Consider the following 6,281-nt stretch of genomic DNA (forward strand, 5'->3'; position numbering starts at 1 on the left):
AAATGATGAAGGCCACTCAGTCTCCCACAGGCCAATTTTGGGGTTAGTTTGCCTTACAGTGTTTTATACAGTGCCTACTGCGACAGCCTCTGCTTACATCCATTTTTGTTTTCTTTGATTTAAAAAAAAATTTTGTTTTGTTTTGAGACAGAGTCTCCCTAAGTTGCCCAGGCTGGCCTCAAACTTGTCACACTCCTGCCTCAGCCTCCTGAGTAGCTGGGATTATAGGCTGGAGCCACCATAACTGACTGTTCAGTTTTATTTTTGTGGTAAAACAAATATTATATATCTTTTAAAATTTATCTAGCAGATTTTCTGAGTTTTGCTGGAAACCTCCCCCATGGAAAAAAAAATATACATCATATAAAATGCATTATTCTGACTATATTTTCATTCAGTGGCATTAAGTACACTCACCACTCTTTATTTTCAGAACTTTTTCATCATTCTAAACTGAAAACCTCCCATTAACCACTAAGTCCTGTCCTCCTAGCAACTAAAATTCTTTTTCTTTCTTTCTTTCTCTCTCTCTCTCTCTCTCCCTCTCTCTCTCTCTTTCTTTCTTTTCTTGTACCATTGATTGAAATCCTAGCAACTAAAATTCTTTTTCTTTCTTTCTTTCTCTCTCTCTCTCTCTCTCTCTCCCTCTCTCTCTCTCTTTCTTTCTTTTCTTGTACCATTGATTGAACTCAGCTAAACCTACTTTAAAATAAGTTTGTTTGTTTGTTTGTTTTTTCTGAGACAAGGCCTTGCTGTGTAGCCCAGGTTAGCCTTGAACTCACAACAGTCTTCCTGCTTCAGCCTCCCAAGTGCTGGGATTACAGGTGTGTGCCACCGTGCCTGGCATAAAATTCTCCTTTCTATCTCTATAAATCTGACCACTCTGATGGAATGGTACAGCGTTTGCCGCCCTGTGTCGGACTCTTTCACTTGATGTAACGTCCTCTAGTGTCACCCGTGTTATAGCCTTTCTCATGCCCAGTCTCATTGTCCTCTGAAAGAACACAGAGCAGCACATACCTGTGCCAGCAGAACTTCAGTGGGATCCAGTTGTTGCCCGAACTGCCTGGAGAGGAGACTGGTGGTGAACACTGAGAAGGGTGGGTGATCACCCGGCAAGAGGTTCAGAGCCCTGCATTTCAGGTACTTCTCCACGCTGGCCTTTTGTTTTTGTCTGCAGTGCTGGGACGGAGCTTGCTAGGCAAGTGCTCCACCGCCGAGCTGTTCCCTGCCCAAGTGGGCCTGTCCATCCACAATAGTCTGGAACCTTGAATTAGAGCACCAGCCTCGCTCCAACACTGGCCTTTGTCTTCAGCCTTTTCCTGCCTGGCCATGTTCACTTTTTTAACCTTGGTCTGAGACCCAGATTCCTTGGGCAACTCCTACCTGGCACTGCAAGCAGAGCTGGGAGATGCCTCATCCAGGACTCCTACCTACCCCAGGCAGCCACTAGGTGGCACCACAAGTCCGTTTCTGCCTCCCGGCAAGCTGCTGCGTTCAAGCAGGTCCTGAGGGCCCCTGTAAAATCACAAGGGACACCACAGGGCAGCAGTGTGCTTAGTGTGCCCATTGTTGAACGTTTAGAATGAGTGCCTTGTGAGCACACCTAGTCTCTCAAAGTGCACAACAGACCAGTCATAAAAAGTCACTGGAATATTTCCGGTGGGGATGTAGGCAACAGGCACCTTCGCAGTCACCCTGTTACCAACGTAGCAGGACAGTGGTCTCCTCCATCCCCACGTCTTCCCTCTTCCTTTCCCCTCCCCCTCCTCTTTTTTTCTTTTTCCAGTACTGGGGATCGAACTCAGGATCTTATGCTTGCAAGGCAAGTGTGGTGCCACTGAGCTAAACCCCCAGCCCTATTTTATTTACTGTTTGTTTGTTTGAGACTGGGTTTCCTCATGTAGTTCAGGCTGGCCTTGAACTCACTACACCGCCCAGGCTGGCCTTGAACTCGCAGTGATCCTCCTGCCTCAGCCTCCTGAGTGCTGGGATTGCAGGCGTGCGCCACCATGTCTGGCTCGTCTTCTTTTTGGCTGTGCTGGGATAGAACCCAGGGCCACACGTGTTATGTAAGCACGCTACCACGGGGCCACACGCCCAACCCTGAGCAACTGCTTGACAGCCAAGTGAGTGCAGACGGGCTCGTCTTGATGGTGACCTCGCCTGAAAATGATGATCCCTGTTCGTCATCCGCGGGATAACTCGGCTCATCCCGGGTGGAGTCATCCACGAGCCCACGTCCCACTGTCCCCGTCAAAGATCTGCTCCCTCATCCTAACTCCTCACTCTGCTCACTTCCGCTCCTGTCCCAACCCTATCTGCCGACCTGCACACGTTCGTTCACTTGTCCTTCGGCTCTTTCCCTTCCGTTCCTCGGATCTCTGCTCTCCTAACCCTAGCCCTGACTCACTATTGCATCTAGCAGGTGTTGCCCCTCGTTCCCATGCAAGCCAAGTCCAAGGAACAGGCCCTATTCTGAAGCATCTCATAAACTTGTCGTCGGGGTGTGTGTGTGTGTATCTTTATCTTTGTTGCTCTGCGTGTCTTGGTGTGTGTGTGGTTTCTGGGGTCAGGTGGCATCTGTGTGTGTTTGCAAGAGGCATTACGTGTTCAGTGTGTCTGTGACGGTGATGTGTATGTGTCTCTGGTGGGTGCCGCTCCGTGTTCCCGTGTGTCTCATGGTGAGATATGTCTGGGCGTTGGTATGTTTGTTTTGTAGGATGAGATGTGTTTCTGTGAACGTGGTAGGGCGCAGGGCGTGTGTGCTGTGAAAGGTGTGTTTGGTGAGCACACTGGGACATGTTTGTCACGCTCCTGACTCCGGGACAGGATGTGTGTTTGCAGGATATTTCCCTCTTTTTCGGTGTGTCATGACTTGCGGCGAATCAGGGGAAATGTATGTTTGGCGCCTCAGTGTGTGAGGTGCACGTGTGTCTGTCTGATACATACGTATTTCTGCGTGTCTGGCAAAGGGCCTGCATGTGCGTGTGTGCGCACGTGTGTTGCTCGCGTATCGGTCTCACGTTCTGTCTCGTGGCTGTGTTGTACATTGCAACGTGCGCGTTTTTCTGTCTGCAGGAGTCACGGACGTATCGTGCAGCCTGAGTCGCTCTTTTACCGTGGGCTGGCCAACACGTCTGAGTGGCAGTGTGGGTCTCTCCACATACGTGTGCAGTGTAGCGGGGCCTCTATGAATGGTGGGCCGTGGTTTGCACTGGAGAGTGGGTGTGTGTCTCTGGCTAGCAGAGGGCGCTGTGTGTGGCAGACAGGTGTGTGCACTAGCAGGTGAGTGTTTCTGTTTCTTTGGGTCCGGCTCTAGTGCCCCCATGTTGCCCTGTGTCTGTTTCTGGGGCTCTGCCAGCTCGTGTACACGTGTGGCTGTGAGTTTCAGTTTGAGTGTGTTGATGTTTGTGTGCATCTAGCAGTGAACGTGTGTGTGTTGCCAGGCAAGTGGCTGTTGGCTTGGCTGGGTGCTTGTGTGCGGTCCTGCCTCTTTGTGTGACGCACGCTGCATCCCTGCTGGAAACCAGACTGGGCCTAGGCCCTTTTCCAGTCTCCACATTCCTTTGTGCTCTGTGCTACAGAAAATATTTGCATTTTCCACGACTCATAATGTTTCTTCCTCAATCGCTACCAGATGTAGGTCCTGTGGTCCCCGTCCCCATGGCAACAGAGGTTCCAGCAGCTGCGGTTCCCTTTTGTGGCGCCTGCCCCTGGAGCTGGCACTGCTGAGTCCTGAGGGGGTAGGGAGCAGTGGGTGGCTGCAAAGACAGAAGAGACTTGAGGGGACCCTGCTGGAGTAGAGGCAGTGGGGCCTGCGTTCTGGAAGAGGGGTCCCTGCTCTGTGAGGTGCCCAAAGAGAAACTCTGCACGCTGGGCTTCGGATGTTTTTGTTTTGTTTAATTTTGTATTTTGGTACCGGGGATCGAACTTGGGTCCTTAGGTTTTCGAGGCAGGTGGCAGAACCACTGAGCTAAATCCCTGGCCCAGGGCTTCAGATGTTTGAAGGGCTGCTGGAGCAGCGGGAGGAGAGGCCCCAGGAAAGCAAGGTCAGTGAGACCTCCCCCGGCCTCCTAAACCACTGTGGTCCAGGCTGGGGAGATGGACAGCTAGAACTGAGGCGTGAGGGGAGAGGGAGCCGTGGCACTGGAACACGATGGTTCTGTGGGCAGGGGCACAGCGTAGGGGAGAGTACGGCCTAGCCAGGCGTGGTGGCACATGCCTGCAACCTCAGCACTCGGGAGGCTAAAGTAGGAGGATCACCACGAGTTCAAGGCCAGCCTGAACTACCAAGTGACACAAGTGTGGCCTAAACCAGAACACTGCCCACGCCTGCATCTCTGCAGTAGCCGTCCTGCCCATGCTGGCCCAATTTGTCTTCCAGCCCTTCTGGCTGATTCCGAGCCTGTGTCATCAACCCCAGCGGCTAGCATGGCTTAGTGCCTAATAGATCAGAGCCCGGCCAGCCACAAGGCCACAGCTGGGAAGCAGTGTGACCCAGAGACAGGCAGTCTGTTCCACGGACACAGGCACCCATCAGCTAGTCTGTTTTTGTTTGTTTGTTTTTGGTACTGGGGATGGAACTCCCGTCCTTGAGCTTGGGAGGCAGGCACCGGAACCACTGAGCTAAATCCCCGGATGTCTCCCCCACTTGGAGCAGGGTGCCATCTCCGCACAGGTGACTGAGCCCCTACGTAGCCGACCAAAGTGGACCCAAGGCTGAGTGTGCTGCAGCACTGCTCAGACAGTGCAGCTGGGTCTGGGCTGCAAGTTGGGTAGAGAGTGGGTTGGAGGATCTCAGCAGAAGCGGAAGACTCTGAGCTGGGTGTCAAAAGATGGGGGAGAGGTGAACGAAGCTGCTGGGGGGCAGGGAGACGGGAGGAGCCCAAACAGAGCTTTTGCATTCAAGGAGACAGCTGCGACCATGGGATGGTTAAAGTGTGGGGCTCCGGAAGGTCGCTCAGGAGACTTGCCTTTAGCAGTGAAGGTGCTGGGGAGCAAAGGGCTACAGATGGGAGGCCAGGTCGGAGGGTAGGGTGACCGCATCAGGCCAGCACGGGGCGGGGAATCTGGTCCAGGGAGGCACCCCTCCGTTCCCTCTGCCTCTCTGGCAGGCGGGTGAGGAGTTTCCGGCTGAGGACAAGGAGCCCATTGAGGGGACAGCAGGGATCTGTGCAGAGGCAGACCTTGTTTGTTCGAGATGAGGCCTGGCTAGAGGCTGCACTGAGACCTCCTGGCCCCTGGCCCCAGCCTCTGGCCCACCCCAAACAGCTCTGACCTCCAAGTCCAACAGAGGCAGCCGGAAAGGCACAGAACAGAGGCAAGTTCCCGCTGCCTGGATCTCCCAGTCAAGGGATTCTCCACCCTGATCCGCTCTGACCCTTCTTCCTCGGTGACCAGTACAGGACGGGCAAACGAGAGGAGAGCCCATAAACTCTGATAAACTTATCAACGACGGCCAGCTGGGCTCAGCCCATTTCCCACACGATCCCTAGAGACCCACACTGGGGAGCTTAGGTGGAGAGGTCATTCCCAGGGGTGAGTGCAGGCCTGAGGGAGTCACATGCAGTTTCTTCAGAGCGACATCTTTGCCAGAGGTCCACAGGCAGGCAGGAATCACAGCGCAGGAGGGAGAGAGAAAGACACTTTATTAAGCTTTGGCTAAGGCCCTGCCAAGAGGAGCCCATCCTGGGGCTCCGGGATGGGGTGGAAGCAGCCCTGCCAGGGGCACATAAATACATCTGCTCAGGCCACTGGCGTCACCCCTGGGAGGCCATCGATGCCCGCTCGACGGCTGAGGGGGGAGGGCTGGGAGGCTGGGACTTGGGGTGCCGGAGGGGAAAGACTGGGACTGGCTGAGGAGCAGCGAGCTCCCGGAGGAGCAGAGACCAGCCCTCCTCCCCAGGCTCCAGCCAACCAAACAGCTGCCCTGGGAGTCGGCCTGTGTAGGTAGCCTTGGGCTACTACCAAGAAGGGGACCCTCCAGCCGGGGCGCCAGGCCTGGCCCTGAGGGGTAGCTACTGTAGAAGCGCTTCTGGCTCTGGCCAATGAAAAGGCAGCCCCAGTCAAAGATGGTACACGCTTGGCCAGTAAGTGGTGATCTCTAGGCAGAACTCATCTGGTCTTGGCCAATGAAACTTGTGTGATCGGAGAGCTCCGAAACTCTGCCAATGGGGAGAGAGTCGCCAGCTAAGCAAGCGCCGGGCGGGCCTCGATCTATAGGCTGGGGGACTTCCCGCCTGAGCCAGTCAGACACAGCCTCCTGCCAGGGGGGGGGG

The 6,281-nt window shown here is 54.3% G+C and overlaps 1 non-coding gene across 1 annotated transcript; it reads left to right on the plus strand.

Moving 5' to 3' along the window:
* Window positions 1-276: 276 nt before the first annotated feature.
* On the plus strand, window positions 277-339 carry LOC117284164. The gene has a single exon (XR_004515264.1). It is a non-coding gene; the product is annotated as a U7 small nuclear RNA (small nuclear RNA).
* Window positions 340-6,281: the final 5,942 nt, after the last annotated feature.

Source organism: Fukomys damarensis, unplaced genomic scaffold (assembly GCF_012274545.1).
Source record: "Fukomys damarensis isolate Sample0158 unplaced genomic scaffold, DMR_v1.0_HiC HiC_scaffold_34, whole genome shotgun sequence".
NCBI lineage: Eukaryota > Metazoa > Chordata > Mammalia > Rodentia > Bathyergidae > Fukomys > Fukomys damarensis.